Source organism: Hyperolius riggenbachi, chromosome 9 (genome assembly GCF_040937935.1).
Source record: "Hyperolius riggenbachi isolate aHypRig1 chromosome 9, aHypRig1.pri, whole genome shotgun sequence".
Classification (NCBI taxonomy): Eukaryota; Metazoa; Chordata; class Amphibia; order Anura; family Hyperoliidae; genus Hyperolius; species Hyperolius riggenbachi.
This window is the reverse complement of record NC_090654.1, coordinates 191,484,157-191,509,169: the sequence shown is the minus strand read 5'-3', so window position 1 is coordinate 191,509,169 and position 25,013 is coordinate 191,484,157.

Below are 25,013 nucleotides of genomic sequence, written 5' to 3'. Positions count from 1 at the left end.
ATTCAGAAAACACGTAAAGTTACTAAGCACAACAAAGATAGTCCAGGCACTGTCCCTTTAAAGCTTTGATTTATATTGCCGCAATGTCATATACACAACAGTCGTTTCACGCCGGTGTGGCACTTGCTCAACGTACTCTGAGTCCTCAAGGACTCAGAGTACATGAGCAAGCACCACACCGGCGCGAAACAGCTGTTGTGCCGTCCTACTTCCCCTGGCCACCATCTCCCTCACCCACCTCACGTTACCAGGAACCGCAGGTCAGATGTATCATGCCTTTCTGATTATATGGAGTTGATTTCTGTATATGACATTGCGGCAATATAAATCAAAGCTTTAAAGGGACAGTGCCTGGACCATCTTTGTTGTGCTTAGTACAATTAGTTTAACATAGTCCCCCTTTTACAAAAATCTTCTTATATTTGTTGATACCATTACCTGGTTGATCCTGTTCTTACTCCTGGGAAAGAGGAAGATGCCAGGCAGGCGGAAGCTTTCTGCCCATGTTACTCCCTCCATTCCCCAGTCTGCTCCCAGTAGTGGCACCAGGGGCGCCTCTGGCCATTTTACCACTCCAGGCGAGAAAACATGTGGAGGTACAGGGGGACAGAAGAAGGCATAAGGGCCAGAAGGAGGCACAAAAGAGGACAGAAGGAGGCACAGGGAGATTGAAGGAGGCATACAGGGGGACAGAAGGAGGCACAAGGTGGGGCAGAAGGAGGCACAATGGGGGACAAAAGAAGGTACAGGAGGAAATTAGAAGGCACAGTTGTACTGAAGTAGGCACACAGGGGACAGAAGGAGGCACAAAGAGGGAAGGAGGCACAAAGGGGGCAGAAGGAGGCACAATGGGAGGGCAGAAAAAAAGCACAAAGGGGGGGCAGAAGGAGGCACAGCGAGACAATAGGAGGCACAAAGGGGAACAGAAGGATGCAGAAAAAGGGACAGAAGGGGGCACAAAAGGGGGACAGAAGAAGGCAGAGGTGATGTAAGGAGGCACAGGGAGACAGAAGGAGGCAGAGGGGGACAGACAGAGCCATGGGGAGACAGAAGGCACAAAGGGGCACAGAAGGAGGCACAGGGAGATAGAGGAAGGCGCAGGGGACAGAGGTGGCACAGGGGGACTGAAGAGGCACATAGAGACAGAATGAGGCACAAAGGGAAACAGAAGGAGGCACACGAGGACAGAAGGAGGCAGAGTGGGACTGAAGGAGGAACAGGGGGTAGAGGTAGCAAGGGGGACAAAGAAACGCACAAGAGGACATAAGGAGGCACAGAGGGACAGAAGGAGGCACAAAGGGGCACAAAAGGAGGCATAGGTGGCACAGGGGGACTGAAGCAGGCACATGGAGACAGAAGGATGCACAAATGGAGACAGGAGGCATAAAGGGAGACAGATGTGCAAGCAGGGAGTCAGACATGGTACTGAAGGAGGCACAAAAGGGACAGAAGGAGGCACAAAGGGGCAAAAAAGGATGCACAAGGCAAAGGGGGACACAGTGGCAGCTGTCTGCAACTTATGTTAAGCAAATGCAGCAAAAGCAAGTAATAGATCACCCATGAGGGTGGGGCTTAGTCAGGGGGTGGGGCTTCACTCAGGGGGGGAGGCTTAATCCAGCAACATGGCGCCCCCAGGACTAATGGAACTCCAGGCAATAGCCTGTACTGTCTATGCCTAAAGGCACCCCTGAGTGGCACGTTGCCACGGCAATGGCTGGCGAGTCACTTGTAAATGGACTGAACTTCAGGGCTTTTACTGGCCCAACACATTGTCAGTCATGCTGATCTGTATCAGAAGATGGTATATTTTGTATAAATATTTTTGTTGCCCATAAAAGCAATCCGATTATCCCGTTAATTGCACAATCTAAAATGTGAAAGAGAGAATCCCATTGGTCCCTGTGAGTAATAAGAACATCTGAAGCTCATCCTGAGTTTTCCTGAGGCCTGAACGGAGATGAGCGTCCTCACATTTGGAATTTATTTCTATGGTATGAGTCCCGCCAATCAATCTGCATCTCATTCCTGGCACAGGGTACCAGCCCTGGGCCGTGTAAACAGATCCCGTAAACTGGAATCGATGTCTTGTTTACCTCAGCAGCTGAGTCCATGCAGCACGTTGCTTAAACAAAATCAGAGGCCTATCGCAATAATTCCTCAAAGAACAAAGTTTGCAGCCTGTTCTCCTTACAGTATACGTCTCAGAGGCCTGATGCTATCGCTCAGCCATTGCAGCATGTAATCTGTAAGAGATTTGGGCAGATGTTGCTCCCTTTCTTTGTACATCATTAGCCCACCCGCATTTCATCCTCTGATGTTTTTCAACAGGCTGCATGCCTGCTGCAAGCCAACAAAATGTTCTTTTGATATGAAAGAACTTGATCAACCCTCTCATCAGCAGCTGGTCTATTGGACAGAAAGGAAAACGTTATCATATTGTTAGTTTCAATGTTAATTAAAACAGAAACGAAATTCAAGTAAAATAAAGCAACAACATTTCTGTAATAACAGTGTTTAAAGGGAACCTGAACTGAGAGGAATATGAATGAATTGTTGCTGATCCCTGTAAATGTTACCTGCTAAATATCTGTGTTAGGCTAAGACCAAACTATGCCCAGATGATGGTCACAGCATATGAGATGTAAGATCTGTGTGAACGCGAAATAAAGGCGCCAGAAAATGTGGGTGCCAGAAAATAGCTATTAGTAGAATATTACAATATTGGTAACCTTGGACGATATTCTACAATTTTAAAATTGTAATTATTCAGTAAAATATCTGTAAATATTATCGATATTTTAATACAGCTAAACCTTACCCTACTCTCACACAGTTCCGCTTCAATGCCTAACTTTACCCATCACACCCATGCCTAACCTTAAAACTCCCCTTCCTGGTGTCTAACCTTAACCTTGCTTCCCTGGCACAAACCCCCTTCCTGACACCTAACTTTAACCACCCCCAAACCACACACCACCTTCTCCCTGACACCTAACCTTCTACCTGATGCCACACCCTATACAAAAATTTTTTGGAAGTTTGGGCCCTGTGTCCATCCTTATTTTGTATATTTTGTTGTATGTTGTAGCATGCCTTTTGACAATGGTCAGCAAGGGAAATGTGATTTGGAATGGGTTTAGGGGGTAGCTCTTTGATATTTTTTTTGTCATGTTCAATTTTTATTGAAAGCATTAGTGAGAATAGATACAGACTTTCATTGTGTTTTTCAGCATTTGTAGTGAATGCGGTGTCTGGAAAAGTCATGTAAGATGGGACTTTGTCTTCCACTACCGCAACAGAGACAACTGATAAGTTGGAAATGTACATGTCTGAACAGATCCTATAGATAACACGGAATCTATCAACATGTCTGTTTATATGTCTAGTGTGAATTTAAGCCTTAACCGCTTTCAACAGGCAGTGATTGAAATCTACACCTTGTTTGGAGGCTGTTATTCCTGCCGGGGCGTAGGTTCAATTCACTTGCGCTGCATACTCTCGCCGCTCTCATCGCTCCCGCCGATCGCATAGCTCTCTCCCTGCTGCAGCTCACTCACCCTGCTGTCGGTACGACTGCAGAGCTCCGTGAGCCAGTCAGGAGCCGATTTCATTGGCTTTGGACCCTGTCATCAATGTGAGCCAATCTTGTTGGCTCACATTGATCACGGGGTCAGGAGACAATGAAATTGGCTCCTGACCGGCTCACAGCGCTCTGCCGTCATAGAGACTGCAGATTGGGTGGGCTGAGGTGACATTTGTATGCACTGGTTTCTGGTACCGGTGGTCTCTGGTCCTTAAAGAGAGTCTGAAGCAAGAATAGATCTCGCTTCAGACCTCATATATAGCAGGGGCACGTGTGCCCCTGCTAAAACGCCGCTATCCCGCGGCTTAACGGGGGTCCCTGTCCTCCCAAACCCCCTCCGTAATGCGGGGGAGCGCTTCCTGGTTGGGGCAGGGCTAACCGCCGCAGCCCTGCCCCACGCGCGTCTGTCAGCGCGTATCTCCGCCTCTCCCTCGCCCCTCTCAGTCTTCCTTCACTGAGAGGGGCGGGGGAGAGGCGGCGATGCGCATCTGATAGACGCGACTGGAGGCAGGGCTGCAGCCGTTAGCCGTGCCACCAGGAAGACAATTTCAGCGACCAACTTTCCGACCAACTTTTGCGGGGGTGGGTTGGGGGTGAAGGGACCCCCGTTTAGCCGCGGGATAGCGGCGTTTTAGCAGGGGCACACGTGCCCCTGCTATATATGAGAGCTGAAGCGAGATTTAGTCTTGCTTCAGTGTCTCTTTAAGCTGGTACTGAAGGGGTTAAGGTGCATACACACCTTTGATGGATGTTACCTGTTGGGGATCAGGAGCTGATCCCCTTGGGCAACATTGCTGGGGCGGACTGCACACACGCCTGACGCTCTGTGTTGCTATACGGGAAGGGGGGGAAGGAGCGGCGAGTGGTGCATGCGTGCCGTCATGTGGTGGGTGAGGGAGTGGCACAAACAATGGGATCAGTGGGGCGATTGGCATCGCTGGGGTTGAGTAGATCTGCCCGGCATATTGCTCGTGGGTTGGCGGTCGCCAGCTGCCATACACACACCTGATTGAAAGCTGAGGCGGTCGTTATTGCCCACCTCAGATGACTTAAGTCAGGTGTGTGTACGAAGCTTTAAACTCTGTCTTTAAAGTGGACCTGCAAGTCCCACCATAAAAATTGCAGGAATAGTAGGAATGCATCTGAACAGCATTATAATGGACAAATCATGGAGATCTGGCCCTCTTCCCTATGAGTATCTATTAGTTATTACCTATTAGATGTATTAGATTTAGAATTACAATGTTTTATTATTCTTCTTCAAAAAAAATATTAAATATCACAAATTAAAATTTGATTACCGCCTTTTTGGTTTCACTGTAAAGCTTTTTTAAAGCTGTCTGACCATGCACAGGTCAGTTATGACCTAATACACCAAGTCAGTCAATCCCTATCTGACTGGGATCTAATAGTGATTAATTCCCATCCTACACAGTAAACTCGAACGGTAGTTGTTGCTCTGCTTGATTCAATGCAATGCTGTGGATCACCAATCCCCCACCGCTTCTGCTCAACCCCCCCCCCCCCCCCCCCCCCTCGTATACAAATGTCCCAACATGTCCACTCAGACTTCCAATTGGTAAACTACACAATATAAATCAAAAGTGAATTGATATGTTGGAGCAATAGATGATTGGAATATTTGACCAACATTTACTGCTGTATGGTAAAGATTAGATGGCTCAACAAAGAATTATAGGGCCTTGTATTCATTTACAAAGTCTGGACTCTGTTTTGGTGAAGACTTATTACCCGAAGCAGTAAATTCAGATTAGTTTACTAATAACAAAGTAAAATTAAAATTATTATTTATAACATCTAGCTTTTAATGTTACAACAAAAGTGCAAATAAAGCAAACATGCTAATAACACTCTATGCTTCCTTTCAAGGCATGCTAGCTGAACTTTGAAAATGCTTTTACAAGTCCACATTAAAAATATTTATTCATCCTATCCATCTTAAAAAGTGGACCATTGAAAACATTTAAGAAGCCAGGTAACCCTCTTAACAATGGTGTTTTTAAATGGAAATGGATTGGCTAGTGTTTATGTCAATGTGATTGTTTCTCATCCCATCTGTGATATAAAACCATTAGTGGAGTGCATTAAATAACAGTATAGAGTAAAAAAGGCAATAAATACACTGAACCTCTGTTTAGATCAGCCGGTATATACATCAGGCAGAGAGTTATTACAGCCAAATGGTATAAGACGTTGACATCAATCAGCCTATGAAATATTGGTGTTACCATGACGCCATCGTTCCATCATAACTTATGCTTCTTATAGCTGACTGGACACTCAGTGATCTCAGCAGAAGCTTTGCTTGGGTCTCATCAGCCTCCCACCAGTGGACACCTGCAGAAGCATCCTAAACAAGCCATCATTTACAGATAGCGTCAATGTCATTCAAGGTGACGTCTGACGGGAAAAAAAAGTGTATTTTAAGTTTTATTTATGGGATTTGCAAGTTTCACTTAATTTATGGCTTGCTTGATTTACAGTGAGGTCAGTATGATCCTTCTGCTTACTTGTACAATTCCATCTCGCAGTTATGACAGTGATGAACTGATGTGTTGAAGCACTTAATAGAGCGAAACTCTATGAATTATTGGCAAGCAAAACCCGCTTTCCATTATTTTGAGTCACGTAGCCCGGTTTGTTCCTGTGTAATAAAGATTATATTTCTTTATTTAGCCATCACATAGTGCTGTGGAATATTCTGGTGCCTTACAAATAATAAATGATAATATTCTACTGCAATGCACAATGTCTGATTTAGGACCAAATCTACCTGTACCTTTTTAGGCTACTTTCACATTGTAGATGTTGCATTGTGTTGCAACGGACAATATAATCACATCACAGTTATAGAGAACTTCTTCAGAAGAATGGGGCTTAAAGAGAGCCCAAGGTGGGCTCATAAAATAAAAATAAAAAAGTAGGTTATCTGATCCAGGGGGCTGAGCGGGCAGGTAGCAGCAAAAAACGCCACTCTCCGCCGTTCCTCTGGGCCACACTGGCCCACTTTCATTTTCAGTGACCTCTGGGTCACAACACTGGAATGAGAGACTGTCTCTCATTCACAGCATGCAGGGAGGCAGGGGAGTGGCAGGGGGTGCGGCCAGGGAGAGAGAGCTGCCCAATGGCAGCTCTGGAAACCCTGCAGGTGGGCCCCTGGCAAGCATTTTGAACAAGGAATCCCTCTCCCACATGTCTACCTCTGAGATAGCGACACATAATGTCACCAAGCTCTGGGGACTATAGCGTGGTGGAGGGGGCAGAGAGAGCTGGACGCAGAGGCATGTCATGTCATGAGGCAGAGAACATACCCCTGTGTCCCATCTGTCCCGTACCACGCCCCAACCCCACCACGAACCACCTTGGGTTCTCTTTAGGGAATTTTATCACGACCAGCCAATTGCTGCAGAACCGATGGACCTAACCTAACAAGCGAAAATACACCACATATTAACTACAGCAAACCAAAAGAAGAATGATGGTGGACTCTGCCAGCAGGTATTAACCCTGCATTGGAAAAATACATTGATAACTATAGAAACAGGGTGAAAACGTCCATTTCGCTTAGCAGTGGCATAACTACAGTTCATGGGGCCCCCCAGCAAAATTTTGATTCCACCAAATACACCAAATATACACCACATATACACCACATATACACCACATATACACCACATATACACCACATACAAACCAAAAGAAGATTCATGGTGGACTCTGCCAGCAGGTATTAAAGTGAACCGAGCACCTTTTTTATCATTCAGGACATTTCTATAGCACATGAAAAATGCATGCCGACAATCTGTTTCATTATTAAAATAAATTTTCATTTTACCTTGTATTTTACATTCAAAGTAGATTAATTACCCTGTTTCAGCAGGGCTGCCCGGCCGTCCCCGGCCGCAGAGCTTTCAGGTTCCTAATTGTTTTATTGGGCTAATTACCAAGAGGTAAACAATGCTATTAGACAACAAAGGGGCTTAGTAATTAGGACTGTTTCTTCAAAGACCTAGTTTGTGTCAATGTGTCAAGATAGCATCTCTGACTTCTGTAAATAAGGAATGTGAGAAGGGGAGGGGGGAACATGGCAGCTCCTATGCCAGGAGAGATTCCATTGAAAGAGAATGTGCTCAGTTCCCTTTAAGCCTGCATTTGAAAGATACATTGAAATTCATTGATACCTATAGAAACAGGGTGAACAAATCCATTCTGCTTAGCAGTGGCATAACTACAGTTCATGGTGCCCCCCCCCCCCCCAGAAAAATTTTGATTCCACCCCCCCCCCCCCCTTTCACACACAAACACGCACACACACAATGTCCACACCCCTTCCCTTCCTTGCCTCCACTTGGTGCTCTTCATGGCCTCAAGGCCCATCTCACAGGGGTCATAAAACAAGTGTGGCTATCATGACCTTTAAACCCATAACAAGTGTGGCCACAAAAGCACCTGATTTGAAGTATAGTCCCTGTATCGGAGGAAGGGGCCACTCCTGTAACGATCGGTGTCAGCACACAGAGAGAATCTGATTATTGGTGATCTGCAGTATCACCAAGAATACAGATATATACCTGATTATTAATGATCTGCAGAATCACCCATAATACAGATATAGCTAACCTCTGGACACCTATGTAATGTGAGTGTTTGGTGCAACAGTAATGACTTTGAGTGGGACCACCCGAGGAGCAGGTGGTCTTTGGCCGTATGGGAGTACCTCCCTCAGATAAGTGCAAAGACCTTTCAGCAGCCTGAGACGTCCAAAGGGGTGGAGCCCCAGGCTGCAAAGCAGAAAGGCCCTGAGGCTAAGTGACACCTAGAAGGTGGGCATCACAAGCAGGTCTGGAGACTAATCTCTCAACGGAGAGGGATAGCTCTCAAGGTCGGGCAGGCCAGGTCGACAACACACGGGCAGATAAGGTACAGAGACAGAAGGCTGATTCGGAAACCAGGGACAGGCAGGATTGGCAACAGGATATCAGATATGCGTAGGTACCGAATCAGAAAGCAGAGGGGTAGTCAAGAATGCAATAGGTCATAACAGATATCAAACAATGCCTAGTCTTGGGTGTGAGGTCCGTGGTCTCTAAACCCTGGAACTAGTCTGAATTATAATATGATGGTAATACAGTATCCCTAGTCTTGGGTGTGAGGTCCGTGGTCTCGACACCCTGGAACTAGTCTGAAGTATAACACAATGATAACGCAGAATCCCTAGTCTTGAGTGTGAAGTCCGTGGTCTCGACACCCTGGAACTAGTCTGAAGTATAACACAATGATAACACAGAATCCCTAGTATTGGGTGTGAGGTCCGTGGTCTTGACACCCTGGAACTAGTCTGAAGTATAACACAATGATGACACAGAATCCCTAGTCTTGGGTGTGAAGTCCGTGGTCTCAACACCCTGGAACTAGTCTGAAGTATAACACAATGATAACACAGAATCCCTAGTCTTGGGTGTGAGGTCCGTGGTCTCGACACCCTGGAACTAGTCTGAAGTATAACACAATGATAATACAGAAGTAATCTGGCTCAGTGTGAATTCCCAGGTCCTCCTGGTTCAAACACACTGTGGGATCTGACTATGGTCTGAGTGCTTTCACGTAAGTGTTCGCAACGGCAGACAACTTGAGACTGACCAGCAATAGGTATATATAGAGCGGCGCTCTCCGGCGCCACCCACCACTGATCAACCAATGGCCACTAGTTCTGGGATCAGCTGACCAACCTGGTCAGCTGATCCCTCCTCGTTTGGCATAAAGGTGCTGCATCTCAGTGCGCGCGCGTGTATTCCTCAGTCTGTGTGCACTAACAGGCCCAGCCACCTCAGACGCACGCTGCTGCGTGCAAACCGCCGCGCTGGAGGCGGAGTCAGCCGCCTCGCCGCCAGTCTGCGCGGTGGCTTCTCCGCAATCTCTTACAGTAACCCCCCCCCCCCCCCCCCCCTGAGGAGTGGACTCCGGACACTTCCCACCAGGCTTTCCAGGATGCAAGTCATGGAATTCCTTTTTCAATTCATCCGCGTGCATGCGACAATCTGGCACCCAAGTTCTCTCCTCTATGCCTATGGAGTTCCACAGGGTTCTGTACTATCACCATTACTCTTTGCAGTCTACATGCTCCCACTGGGCAAAATAATCCAGAACTATGGTTTAGGATACCATTGTTATGCAGATGACACACAACTGTATCTGTCCTTCAAGCCTGGCACCCAAGACCCATCAGCATCTATAAATGCGTGTCTAGTGGATTTACAAAATTGGATGAACACCAGCTGGCTGAGGCTGAACTCAACGCTCACCACCTCAAACTAGCAATTGGGGGAGATACTGTACAGTATAAAGACTCTGTGCGAAACCTTGGGGTGATCCTGGATGGAAATCTAAAACTCAGACAGCAGGTATCAGCTGTCGTCAAGTCTTCCTTCTTCCATCTAAGAAATATAGCGAAAATAAAACACCTAATCCCAGCTGAAGACCTACCTGCCCTGGTTCACGCATTTGTATCCTCCCGCCTAGACTACTGCAACGCCCTGTTAATCGGATCTACAGATAAGGTTCTGCGCCCCTTACAGCTAGTACAGAATGCTGCAGCCAGACTCCTAGCCAATGCCCCCCGCAGCTCACACATCACCCCAGTACTGCAAACTCTTCACTGGTTGCCAGTAAAATGGAGAATCAATTTTAAGATCTGCCTGCTGACATTCAAGGCTCTACACCACATGGGACCCAAATACATAGCGGATCTATTGGAACTTTATGCCCCTCCACGCACCCTCCGCTCTGCCAACAAGATGAAGCTGGTTATTCCCAGGATACACTTAACATTTGGTGCTCGGGCCTTTTCCTATGCAGCCCCTACTCTATGGAACTCACTTCCACAATCAGTACGAGAGGCTCCTTCTCTGGACAGCTTTAAAAAAAGGCTAAAAACTCACCTCTTTTCCCTAGCCTTTGAGACTGCATAATGCAGGGTCACAGCGCTTTGAGTCCCCAGGGAGAAAAGCGCTATATAAATATTATTGTTATTGTTATGCCATATCCCTTCCAGTGAACCAGGTACTGCACGGAGTTCTGCACAAGCCGGGAGTCCAGAATCTTTTCTATTTCATACTCAGGTTGGTCATCAATCAACACGGGGGGGGGGGGGGGGGAGTGGAATCCACGTGCACCGCCGGCTTGAGCAAGGACACATGGAATGATCTCACACCTCGCATGCTGGTTTGGGAGATCAATAGCATAAGTGACATTATTAATCTTTCTGGTCACTGGAAAAGGACCTATGAATCTAGGGCCCAGTTTGGGTGACAACTGTTTCAGAGCCAGATGTCGTGTGGACACCCAGACCAAGTCCCCTGGAGAGAATTCCCATTCTATGAAACGTCTCTTATCCGCCTGTTTCTTTTGGTTCTGAAAAGCCTTCCCCAAATTTCTTTTAACCATTCCCAAAATTTGCTTCAAGGCCCTCTGCCAAGCCTCCAGGGCTTGAAACGGAGTTGAAGCTACTGGCAATGGGGCAAACTTGGGTGACCTTCCCGACACCACCTGAAATGGGGAAAATCCTGAAGAGGAACTTTTCAGGTTGTTGTGTGCAAATTCTGCAAATGGCAAAAACTTTACCCAGTCGGTTTGTGCATCTGCAACATCACATCTAAGAAACTGTTCCAGGGACTGGTTGACTCTTTCGGTCTGGCCATTGGTCTGTGGGTGGTAGCCTGATGAGAAGGAAAGATCCATGTCTAACTGATGGCAGAATGCCCTCCAAAACTTAGATACGAATTGGACTCCTCGATCTGACACTACATTTTCCAGAATGCCATGCAGCCGGAAAATGTGCTGGATGAAGAGGTCAGCCAATTCCTGGGCCAAGCGGAGTCCTTTCAAGGGGACAAAATGAGCCATCTTACTGAATCGATCAACAACCACCCAAATGACCGACATGCCCTCAGACCTGGGGAGCTCTCCCACAAAATCCATGGACACATGGGTCCACGGTTCACTCAGAATTGGTAGTGGTTGCAACGTTCCAACAGGTGCCTGACGAGAGGGTTTGCTCCTAGCACACACTGCACACTCTCTTACAAACTCCTTACAGTCTGTTGCCAATGACGGCCACCAAGCACATCTAGCAAGCAGATCCTGAGTTCTGGTGGCCCCAGGATGCCCAGCATTCTTGTGGGAATGAAACAGCTGTAACAGTTGCAGACGAAAAGGCAATGGTACGAACAGGACCCCCTCAGGCTTCCCCTCTGGAACGTCCTGTTGGAATGGACTAAGAGTGACCGTCCAGTCTTTCCAGGTCTCAGTGGCCGCCAGCACCACCTTCTGAGGTAGAATGGCCTCAGGGGCTGAGGGCTGTGTTGTCTCGGGCTCAAAACACCGGGATAAGGCATCGGCCTTGATGTTCTTACTCCCAGGGGTATACGTAATTACAAATCTGAATCTCGAAAAGAACAATGACCACCGAGCCTGTCGGGGGCTAAGTCTCTTAGCGCCCTCGATGTACTCTAAATTTTTGTGGTCAGTGTAAACTGTAATGGTGTGTTCGGCCCCTTCTAGCCAATGTCGCCATTCCTCAAAGGCCAACTTGATGGCTAGAAGTTCTCGGTTGCCGATATCGTAGTTTTTCTCTGCGGGTGAAAATCTACGGTAAAAATAAGCACATGGATGGAGTTTTCCCTGCAACCCAGAACGTTGAGACAACACAGCCCCCACCCCTACCTCTGAGGCATCAACCTCCACAATAAAGGGAAAGGTGACATCTACATGTCTCAATATGGGTGCAGAACAGAACAGTTTCTTCAGAGTGGAAAAAGCAGCATGGACCTCTGTAGACCAGTGGTGAGTATCTGCCCCTTTCTTGGTGAGACTAGTGAGGGGCGCGATCACCGTAGAGTACCCCTTTATGAACCTCCTGTAGTAGTTGGCGAACCCAAGAAACCTCTGGAGTGCCTTCAAACCCACAGGTTGAGGCCACTCCAAGACAGCAGAAACTTTTCCAGGGTCCATAGAGAGGCCAGAGGTCGAGATAATGTACCCCAAAAAGGTGACAGAGGTCACTTTGAAAATGCATTTTTCCAATTTAGCATACAGCAAATTCTGTCTCAACTTCTGAAGCACAAACCTAACATGTTTCCTATGCTCTGAGAGGTTGGATGAGAAAATCAGAATATCGTCTAGATACACTAAGACGAACCTGCCCAACACCTCCCTGAACACCTCGTTAATCAGCTCCTGGAAGACGCCCCATTGCACAACACGAAGGGCATCACCAGGTACTCGTAATGCCCGTCGGGTGTGTTAAAGGCCGTCTTCCATTCATCACCGTCCCTGATACGTACAAGGTTGTATGCACCCCTCAAATCCAGCTTCGAGAAAATTCTTGCTTTAGAGACCTGAGTAAACAAATCGTCAATCAAAGGCAAAGGATAGCGATTTTTTACTGTAATCTTATTTAAGCCCTGATAATCAATGCAGGGATGGAGGCCTCCGTCCTTTTTCACGAAAAATAATCCTGCACCTGCTGGTGACCGAGAGGGACGAATAAAACCTTTAGCCAAATTTTTTCGGATGTATTCCTGCATAGCCAATTTCTCTGGCCCAGACAGATTATAGAGATGACCTCTAGGGGGCATACAACCAGACCTGAGATCGATGGGACAGTCAAAGGGACGGTGGGGAGGAAGTTTATCCGCTGATTTGGGACAAAACACGTCAGCAAATTCTGAATACTGGCTTGGCAAACCTTCCACCTGAATTTTGGTGTTACCCAAGGTTATCTTCGCTAAACAATGATGATGGCAATGGGTAGACCAGCTCGTTAGCTGACCTGAAGCCCAATTGATCTGAGGGGAGTGAAGTAGTAACCATGGCATGCCAAGAATGATCGTGGAAGTTGTCATCCGCAAAACCAGAAATTGCAGACTTTCACTATGTAACACCCCACTGTGAGTCTTAACTCGGAGGAAACATATCTCACATTGTTCCTACTCTGAGTCTGTCTCTGGTAGCGTAGACGACGATCCACCCTGACTGCTAATGAAATGGCCTCATCAATAGACTTTGGCTCAGGATGTCCCAACATTAGATCAGAGACTGCGTCTGACAACCCTGATAAAAAACAATCCAGAAATGCAAATGACCCCCATCTAGCAGATACTGCCCATTTCCTGAACTCAGCTGCGTAATTTTCAACCGGATCCTTGCCCTGCCGCAACGTCTTGAGCTTCCGCTCAGCGGTAGAGGCAATGTCCGGATCATCATAAATTATAGCCATTGCTTTAAAAAACTCCTCAACTGAGGCTAGGGCCTCATGCCCTGTCTGGAGACTATATGCCCAGGTCTGGGAATCCCCTGACAACAGAGTCTTAATAAAGGTAATTCTCTGTGCCACGGTCCCTGATGAATTAGGTCTCAACTCAAAGTATGATAACACTCTATTTCTAAAATTCTGAAAGTCAAATTTGTGACCAGAAAACCTTTCGGGCACAGGCATACGTAAGTCTGTACCTAGGGGAGATCGCACTGTATTCACAGCCGTCTGAAAGACTTGTACAGACCCAGATAAAGCGTTGATCTGGGTCTGATGGCTGTCCAGCACTCGGATGGAATTTTCCACCGCGGTGGTGAGCGCATCAAGACGGCTGTTAAGTGCGTCCATTTGGTTTTGGTCTGCCGTTCTGTAACGATCGGTGTCAGCACACAGAGAGAATCTGATTATTGGTGATCTGCAGTATCACCAAGAATACAGATATATACCTGATTATTAATGATCTGCAGACTCACCAATAATACAGATATAGCTAACCTCTGGACACCTATGTAATGTGAGTCAGAGCCGGCCTTTGGGGGGGGCAAGTGGGGCAATCGCCCCAGGCTCCGCACCTGAAGAGGGCCCGCACCCTCTGAGGAGCCCGTGCAGACAGCAGACAGCCTGACCCATTGCTGCAGGAAGCTGCGGGCGGCCACAACAGCTGTATTTGACAGTCGGGGATGTAAGGAGGCAGTGGGAGGTGATGACGCTGCAGGCTTCTCATAGACAGTGACGTCTATGCCTGCAGCCTGTCTCTCTCCGAGTCCTCCCCCTCCTCTCTCCCTGTAAGGAAGCTGTGTGTCCTGCAGCCACGCCCCCTTCCTCTCCGGGCTGCCTGTCTCAACACTGCGGGAGATTCAAGAGGATTCCAGAGCTGCAGAAAAAGTTTTGAAGCCTTCACAGGCAAGTAAGGGGAATTCTAAGATAACTGCAGACAGCTGCAATAAAGATAAGATCAATTACCGGAGGGAGGGGGAATGGGGGCTGCTGCTGATTGTTCGCTTGTCTTTCCTCTGCAGCTTGTCCAACATAAACGGTTCAGCTGAGACCTCTTGTCTTTAAACCTTCCTCCCCATCACATTCTCTATCTTTTCATCTCCCCTCTCTGCCATAGTGCAATCTTTTCTATCATATATTGCAGTCCAAAAACCCCCTTTGTTCCTCACACATCTTCTGCAGCACATTACAGAGTACATAGTCATGTCACTGACTGTCCTCAGAGGAGCTCACAATCTAATAATTTCATTCATAACCGGAGTGCTTGGAGGAAACCCACACAGACACGGGGAGAACATACAAACTCCTTGCTGATGTTGACCTGGCTTGGATTCAAACTGGGGACCCTGCGCTGCAAGGCGAGAGCGCTAACCACTAGGCGTATGTGTGTGTGTGTGTGTGTGTGTGTGTGTGTGTGTGTGTGTGTGTGTGTATCTGCAACATATCTGCGTTTCTAGGCCCCGCATATGACACTCGCCCCAGGCCCCGCATACTTTAAGGCCGCTTCTGATGTGAGTGTTTGGTGCAACAGTAATGACTTTGAGTGGGACCACCCGAGGAGCAGGTGGTCTTTGGCCGTATGGGAGTACCTCCCTCAGATAAGTGCAAAGACCTTTCAGCAGCCTGAGACGTCCAAAGGGGTGGAGCCCCAGGCTAAAAAGCAGAAAGGCCCTGAGAGGGATAGAGGGATAGCTCTCAAGGTCGGGCAGGCCAGGTCGGCAACACACAGGCAGATAAGGTACAGAGACAGAAGGCTGATTCGGAAACCAGGGACAGGCAGGATTGGCAACAGGATATCAGATATGCGTAGGTACCGAATCAGAAAGCAGAGGGGTAGTCAAGAATGCAATAGGTCATAACAGATATCAAACAATGCCTAGTCTTGGGTGTGAGGTCCGTGGTCTCTACACCCTGGAACTAGTCTGAATTATAATATGATGGTAACACAGTATCCCTAGTCTTGGGTGTGAGGTCCGTGGTCTCGACACCCTGGAACTAGTCTGAAGTATAACACAATGATGACACAGAATCCCTAGTCTTGGGTGTGAGGTCCGTGGTCTCAACACCCTGGAACTCATCTGAAGTATAACACAATGATAACACAGAATCCCTAGTCTTGGGTGTGAGGTCCGTGGTCTCAACACCCTGGAACTAGTCTGAAGTATAACACAATGATAATACAGAAGTAATCTGGCTCAGTGTGAATTCCCAGGTCCTACTGGTTCAAACACACTGTGGGATCTGACTATGGTCTGAGTGCTTTCATGTAAGTGTTCGCAACGGCAGACAACTTGAGACTGACCAGCAATAAGTATATATAGAGCGGCCCTCTCCGGCGCCACCCACCGCTGATCAAGCAATGGCCACTAGTTCTGGGATCAGCTGACCAACCTGGTCAGCTGATCCCTCCTCGTTTGGCATAAAGGTTCTGCCTCTCAGCGCGCGCGCGCGTATTCCTCAGTCTGTGTGCACTAACAGGCCCAGCCACCTCAGACGCACGCTACTGCGTGCAAACCGCTGCGTTGGATGCGGAGTCAGCCGCCTCGCCACTAGTCTGCGTGGCGGCTTCTCCGCAATCTCTTACAACTCCCCTCTAGTTACGCCCCTGCCCCTCAGGAAAAGAATGCCATAAAAACCCTGAAAAACAGCAAATATATCATCATAAAACCAGTGAACATGGATTACATTAAAGATGCACAAAGATAACTCTCAAAAACCATGAACTGTGAAAAACTGAACCAAGATCCCACCTAACGCAGAGCGCACTATAGTTTTGTAAAGGATTGCGGAATGGCCGCGTGCTCTGACGGCGTGGCGGCCGTTTCCGCGTCCAGTCCGGCGGTTTACGCGCGGCGACATGTGTCTGACCTGGTGCAGCCTTCCTGTGCACATAGGCTGAGGAATACATGCGCGCGCGCGGCGAGACAGAAGCTTTATGGGAAGCAGAGAGGGATCAGCTGACTCCCTTGGTCAGCTGATCCAAGTTTGTGTGCAGATTGGCTGGAAGGGACTGGGCGGCGCTGGCCAGCGCTGCACTATATAACCACTCGTCCCTCAGTCTCACATCGTCTGCCGTTGCAAATGCTTATGTGTTAGCACACAGACCTCAGTCAGATCCTACAGTGTGGTTGAACCAGGAAGGACCTGGGAATCCACACTGAGCTAGGATACTGTGTCAGTTCTATGTTATGCTTTAGACCAGTTCCAGGGTGTTGTGACTACGGACCTCACACCCAAGACTAGGATACTGTGTCACTTCTATGTTATGCTTTAGACCAGTTCCAGGGTGTTGTGACTATAGACCTCACACCCAAGACTAGGATACTGTGTCAGTTCTATGTTATGCTTTAGACCAGTTCCAGGGTGTTGTGACTACGGACCTCACACCCAAGACTAGGATACTGTGTCAGTTCTACGTTATGCTTTAGACCAGTTTCAGGGTGTTGTGACTATGGACCTCACACCCAAGACTAGGATACTGTGTCAGTTCTATGTTATGCTTTAGACCAGTTCCAGGGTGTTGTGACTACGGACCTCACACCCAAGACTAGGATACTGTGTCATTTCTATCTTATACCTTAACCCGTTTCCAGGGCATAGAGAATAGGCCCTCACACCTGGTTAGGGCAAGCCTGTTTATATTAGCAGCAGGGCTTCCTGCAACCAAGCCTAGGCCCCTCTCCTAGGGAGCCTTTGGCCTAGGGATTCACCCACAGTCTGAGGTGAAATCCCTTCTTCTTCATACCTCCAGTTCCTCTGGCGGTTCTCTCTCAAAGTGCTACTGTTACATTGTACACTCATATCTCAGGTGTCCAGAGGTTAGACATACCTGGATTATTAGTGATTCTGCAGATCATTCATAATCTGGTGTATATCTGCATTACTGGTGAATCTGCAGATCACCAATAATCAGATTCTCTCTGTGTGTTGACACCAGTCGTTACAGAACGGCAGACCAAAACAATATGGACACACTTGACAGTCGTCTGCTTGCACTCACCACCTCGGTGGAGAATTGCATCAGCGTGCTGGATAGTCATCAGACTCAGATCAATGCCTTGTCTGGGTCTATACAAGCCCTTCAGACAACTGTTAATGCAGTGCGATCCCCTCTTGTTACAGACTTACGCATGCCTGTGCCCGAGAAATTTTCTGGTCATAGATCTGACTTTCGAAACTTTAAAAATCGAGTGTTATCTTACTTTGAGTTGAGACCTAATACTTCAGGTACTGCCGCACAGAGAATTATCTTTATTAAAACACTGTTGACTTGGGATTCCCAGACCTAGGCATATGGCCTTCAACCAGGGGATGGGGCCCTGACCTCTGTGGAGGAATTTTTCAAAGCTATGGCTCTAATTTACGATGACCTAGACTTTGCCTCGACCGCTGAGCGGAAGCTCAAGATGTTGCGGCAAGGCAAAGATTCGGTAGAGACTTATGCAGCTGAGTTCAGGAAGTGGGTGGTATCAGCTAGATGGGGCTCATTTGCATTGTTGGATTGTTTCTTGTCAGGATTATCAGATGCAGTGTCTAATCTGATGTTGGGATATCCTGAGCCAAAACCTATTGATGAAGCCATTTCTCTAGCGATCAGAGTGGACCGTCGCCTACGGTATCAGAGACAAAGTCGGGGCAGGAGTAGTGTGAGATATGTTTCCTATGCTTCCTCGCCACCTACGTCACCTCCCCCTGAACCCATGCAGACTGGACGTTCAAAATTGTCCCGGGTCGAGCAGACTCGTAGAAAAACTGAACAACTCTGCTTGTACTGTGCAGAGGAGGGTCATAAAGCACAGAACTGTCCCAAAAAGTCGGGAAACGCTGTCGCCTAGGAGTGGTCAGAGGTAACACCCTAGGCGCACAGAGTTTACCTCTCAAAGACGATCGACTGCTTCTCCCATGCACCATTTCATGGGAGGACCAGACAGTTTCTACTGAGGCCTTTCTCGACTCTGGCTCGGCTGCCAATTTTATTGATTATGATTTTGCTAAAAACCTGGGAATTCCTATTGTCCCATTGAATCATAAAGTGTTAGTTACTGCGGTGGATGACTCTCCTCTGCAGAGTAAATACCCTCTGTCTCAGACTTCTGGAGTTGGGGGTCACCATAGGGGTTTTAGATAGAGAGAGTCTGCAGTTGTTTGTGTTAAGAATGGCAACTTCCACCGTCATCCTTGGTCTGCCATGGTTGCGACTTCTTGCCCCTCAGATTGATTGGGCCTCTGGTCAGCTAACGAGCTGGTCTATCCGCTGTTATCATCATTGTTTGGCAAAGGTAACCATGGGTAACACCAGAATTCAGGTAGAAGGATTGCCAGAGCAGTATAAAGATTTTGCTGATGTCTTTTGTCCTAAGTCAGCAGACAGACTACCCCCTCACCGTCCCTTTGATTGTCCGATTGAATTAAGGTCTGGTTGTATGCCTCCTAGGGGTCACCTTTATAACCTGTCCGGGCCAGAGAAGTTGGCAATGCAGGAGTACATCAAAGAAAATGTAGCTAAGGGTTTTATCTGCCCCTCCCGGTCACCTGCGGGCGCTGGGTTCTTTTTTGTTAAAAAAAAAGATGGAGGCATCCGTCCCTGCATAGACTATCGGGGTCTAAATAAGATCACTGTGAAAAATCGCTACCCGCTACCTCTGATTGACGATTTATTCTCCCAGATCACCAATGCTAAAATGTTCTAGGAATTGGACTTAAGGGGTGCATACAACCTGGTGCGTATCAGGGACGGTGACGAGTGGAAGACGGCCTTTAATACACCCGATGGGCATTACGAGTACTTAGTGATGCCCTTCGGGTTGTGCAACGCCCCGGCCATCTTCCAGGAGCTGATTAACGAGGTTTTCAGACCAATTTTGGGTAAATTTCCATTAGTATATCTTGATGATATAATACTAGTCTTTTCAGCCACTCTTGCCGAACATCGGAGACATGTCAAGTATGTGCTGGAAAGACTAAGACAGAATCAATTATATGCCAAACTGGAAAAGTGCATTTTTGAGGTGACCTCTGTTGCGTTTCTGGGGTATGTAATATCTACCTCGGGCCTCTCTATGGACCCTGGGAAAGCCTCTGCGGTATTGGACTGGCCACAGCCTGTAGGTCTAAAGGCCCTCCAGAGATTTCTGGGTTTTGCAAATTACTACAGGAGATTTATTAACCTTCTGCCGCCCGCGTCACGCCAGTAGGCGTGGCCGCGGCGGCAGCCCCAGGACCGCCTAACGCCAATTGGCGTAAAGTCCTGGGGCTCTGTTTTGCATGAGATCGCGCGCATGGTGCGCGCGCATCTCATGCTCGGAGGGCGGAGCTCCGCCCCGCCTTCAGTCTCCGAGTGGCTATTGCCGCTCGGGAGACTGTTAGACGGCGATCACGCTGTCTATTTACTAGGTGCAGCGCTGCGATGAGCAGCAGCGCTGCACTGGGGACAGCCGTGTGACACGGCTGTCCCCATGGGGGACAAGAGAGCGATCGGCTCTCATAGGCAAAAGCCTATGACAGCCGATCGCCATAATTGGCTGGCTGTGGGGAGGGAGGGAGGGAAGAAATTTAAAGAAACGGGTTTTTCAAGAAAAAAACCAAACAATAATATTTATTTAAAAAAAATAAACATGGGGGAGCGATCAGACCCCACCAACAGAGAGCTCTGTTGGTGGGGAGAAAAGGGGGGGGGGGTCACTTCTGTGCTGAGTTGTGTGGCCCTGCAGCTTGGCCTTAAAGCTGCAGTGGCCAATTTTGCTAAAAATGGCCTGGTCACTAGGGGGGTTTAGCCCTGCAGTCCTCAAGTGGTTAAAGGGTACTCTACGGTGGTTGTACCCCTTACCAGTCTTACTAGGAAAGGGGCTGATACTCACCACTGGTCCGAGGAAGCTCTTACGGCTTTTGATACCCTAAAGAAACTGTTCTGTTCTGCTCCTATTCTGAGACACGTCGATGTCACCTTCCCGTTCATAGTAGAGGTTGATGCCTCTGAAGTGGGGGTGGGGGCTGTGCTGTCTCAGCATTCTGGTTTGCAGAGTAAGCTTCATCCTTGCGCCTACTTCTCCCGTAGGTTTTCCCCAGCGGAGAAAAACTACGATATAGGCAACCGAGAACTCCTGGCCATCAAGTTAGCCTTTGAGGAATTGCGACATTGGTTAGAGGGAGCAGAACATGTTATTACGGTTTACACAGATCATAAAAACTTGGAGTACATAGAGAACGCTAAGAGACTCAGTCCCCGACAGGCCCGGTGGTCACTGTTCTTTTCCAGATTCTCTTTTGTAATTACGTATACTCCTGGTAGTAAAAACGTTAAGGCTGATGCCTTATCCAGGTGTTTTGAGCCCGAGACGGCACAGCCCTCGGCACCCGAGACTATTCTGCCTCAGAAGGTGGTTTTGGCAGCCACAGAGACCTGGAGGGATTGGACTGCTACCCTGGCCCCATATCAGCAGGATGTCCCAGAAGGAAAGCCCGAGGGGTGTGTTGTTTGTGCCCCTGCCTTTCCGCTTACAACTCTTACAGCTGTTTCACTCCCATAAGAATGCTGGTCATCCAGGGGCCACCCGGACACAGGATCTCCTTGCCAGGTGTGCGTGGTGGCCATCGTTGGCCACAGACTGTAAGGAGTTTGTGAGAGAGTGTGCTGTGTGTGCTAGGAGCAAACCTTCCCGACAGGCTCCGGTGGGAACTTTGCAACCCTTGCCGGTTCCAAATGAACCGTGGACTCATCTGTCCATGGATTTCGTGGGTGAACTCCCCAGATCTGAAGGCATGACTGTCATCTGGGTGGTGGTAGACAGATTCAGCAAGATGGCCCATTTTGTCCCTCTGAAAGGACTCCCCTCCGCCCAAGAGCTGGCTAACCTCTTCATCCAGCACATTTTCCGGCTGCATGGCATTCCGGAGAATGTGGTGTCAGACAGGGGAGTCCAATTCGTTTCTAAGTTCTGGAGGGCATTTTGTCATTCTATGGGCATGGATCTTTCATTTTCATCAGGCTACCACCCGCAGACGAATGGCCAGACTGAGAGGGTCAACCAATCCATGGAACAGTTTCTCAGATGCTACGTGGCTGATGCACAAACCGACTGGGTAAAATGTTTACCTTTCGCGGAGTTTGCGCACAATAACCTGAAAAGTTCTTCCTCTGGGTTTTCCCCTTTTCAGGTAGTGTCAGGGAGGTCCCCTAAGTTTGCTCCTTTGCCAGTGGCATCTACTCCTTTCCCAGCATTGGAGGATTGGCGGCTGGCGTTGAAACAAATTTGGGCTATGGTGAAAAAAAATTTGGGGAAGGCTTTCAAATCTCAGAAAAAGCAGGCCGACAAGAGACGCGCTGCTGAATGGGACTTTTCACCAGGAGATTTGGTCTGGGTGTCTACGCGACATCTGGCATTGAAACAAATGTCACCCAAGTTGGGGCCCAGATTTATTGGGCCTTTTCCAGTCACCAAGAGAATTAATGCTGTCACCTATGTCGTTGATCTTCCTACCAGTATGCGTGGTGTAAGATCATTCCACGTGTCATTGCTCAAGCCGGCAGTGCAGGTGGATTCAACTCCCCCCATCCCCCCCCTCGTATTGGTTGATGATCAACCCGAGTATGAGGTTGAGAAGATTCTGGACTCCCGGCTGGTGCAAAATTCTGTGCAATATTTGGTACACTGGAAAGGTTATGGTGTGGAGGATAGAACTTGCTTACCAGAGTGCCGCATGCACGCAGATGAATTAAGGAGAGAGTTCCATGACTTACATCCTGAGAAGCCTGGTCGGAAGTGTCCGGAGTCCACTCCTCGGGAGGTGGGTACTGTAAAGGATTGCGGTATGGCCGCCGCGTGCTCTGACGGCGTGGCGGCCTTTCCGCGTCCAGTCTGGCGGTTCCGGTCTGACCTGATGCAGCCTTCCTGTGCACATAGGCTGAGGAATACACGCGCGCGCCGAGACAGAAGCTTTATGGAAAGCAGAGAGGGATCAGCTGACTCCCTTGGTCAGCTGATCCAAGTTTGTGTGCTGATTGGCTGGAAGGGACTGGGCGGCACTGGCCAGCGCTGCACTATATAACCACTCGTCCCTCAGTCTCACATCGTCTGCCGTTGCAAATGCTTATGTGTTAGCACACAGACCTCAGTCAGATCCTACAGTGTGGTTGAACCAGGAAGGACCTGGGAATCCACACTGAGCTAGGATACTGTGTCAGTTCTATGTTATGCTTTAGACCAGTTCCAGGGTGTTGTGACTACGGACCTCACACCCAAGACTAGGATACTGTGTCACTTCTATGGTATGCTTTAGACCAGTTCCAGGGTGTTGTGACTACGGACCTCACACCCAAGACTAGGATACTGTGTCATTTCTATCTTATACCTAAACCCGGTTCCAGGGCATAGAGAATAGGCCCTCACACCTGGTTAGGGCAAGCCTGTTTATCTTAGCAGCAGGGTTTCCTGCAACCAAGCCTAGGCCCCTCTCCTAGGGAGCCTTTGGCCTAGGGATTCACCCACAGTCTGAGGTGAAATCCCTTCTTCATACCTCCAGTTCCTCTGGCGGTTCTCTCTCAAAGTGCTACTGTTACATTGTACACTCATATCTCAGGTGTCCAGAGGTTAGACATACCTGGATTATTAGTGATTCTGCAGATCATTCATAATCTGGTGTATATCTGCATTACTGGTGAATCTGCAGATCACCAATAATCAGATTCTCTCTGCGTGTTGACACCAATCGTTACAAGTTTCAGGTATCAGCACCCTAACAGAGAACATCTCAGACTAGGTGGATAATATACTGAAGCCCCTGGTGAGGGATGCTAACAATTTTATACAGGACACCACAGACCGCCTGAGGAAACTGTAGTCAATGGGCCTGCTACCAGGGGGACTATTCTGGCTATCATGAATGTGAAATACACCAATATTCCACATGAGGATGGAACACTTTTTGATTCAGGAGCACCTCCCCACAACATTGGTGTTACCCCTCATGATGTCCATCTTCGACCACAATTATTTTATCAAGCCAAGTTTATTGGGCTCAGAGGTACAGATTGCATATCAAATTCTCACCCAAAATTATTTCAATTACAGAAGATGGGGACCAGTTCCCATGAACGCTTTGCACTAGTTTGCTAACCTATTCATGGATAAATTAGAAAACAATTTCATTACAATATGCACCTACAAATGCCCTCTCCTAATACCGATTTATCAATGATATCCTTGTTATCTGGAATGGAAGTGAGGAGCAGTGAACCACTTCACCTCACACATACATTTTCTGGACACAACTATCCAGATTAAAAACAACTGTATTAAGACCACGGTATACCGGAAGCCAACATACCTTAGGAGCGATAGCTTTCACCCACCCCACACCAAGCAATCGGTCATCTTTAGCCAAGCTCTGCGCTACAAACACATTTGCTTAAACGCCAGAGAAAGGGACCTCTACCTTAACCTCAGGAGGGACTTCTTAAACAGAGGCTACAGACTACAACTATAGAAGCATAAATCATCAGGAGAGCAACCTGCATACCCAGGGTCCAGCTTCTGCTGTACAGAGAAAAGCAGAAACCTGGCAGAGTGCCCTAAGTGGTAACATACCACCAACAACTTTGTGTGCTGAGAAAAATCACCAGAGGGCCACAACCCTTACTCGTGGACAACAGGCTCAAAGCAGTCTTCCCAGAACCACCACTTCTTGCCTATAGACAGCCAGTGGCAGCAAACCTGAGGAAACTCCTTGTCAGGAGCACCCTGCTGGACTTCCATGAACTAGAGGGTCCATGAAGGGCACTTCTTTGGTGGATTTATTACCTCTTCGTTGGTGCAATGGTGATAATAATAATCACCACTATGTGTACATTGCATAGTGCCCGTCACTAACAAGCTGTTTACATCTCTCTAAAGCTTTGTACACATGCCTGGCTAAAGTCAGCCAAGGCAGCCGATAGTCAGGCATGTGTACAGAGGCTCCCAGCAAGTGTTGGTCGATCGGCAAGTGATCCGCCCATTGAATTTTATTTGGCTGAGCAGCGGCCAACTTCTTTTAAGATGCCACTCCCCCTGCCCACCATGTGACGTCACGCACGCAGCGCTCTGCCTCCTGCATAGCAACAGA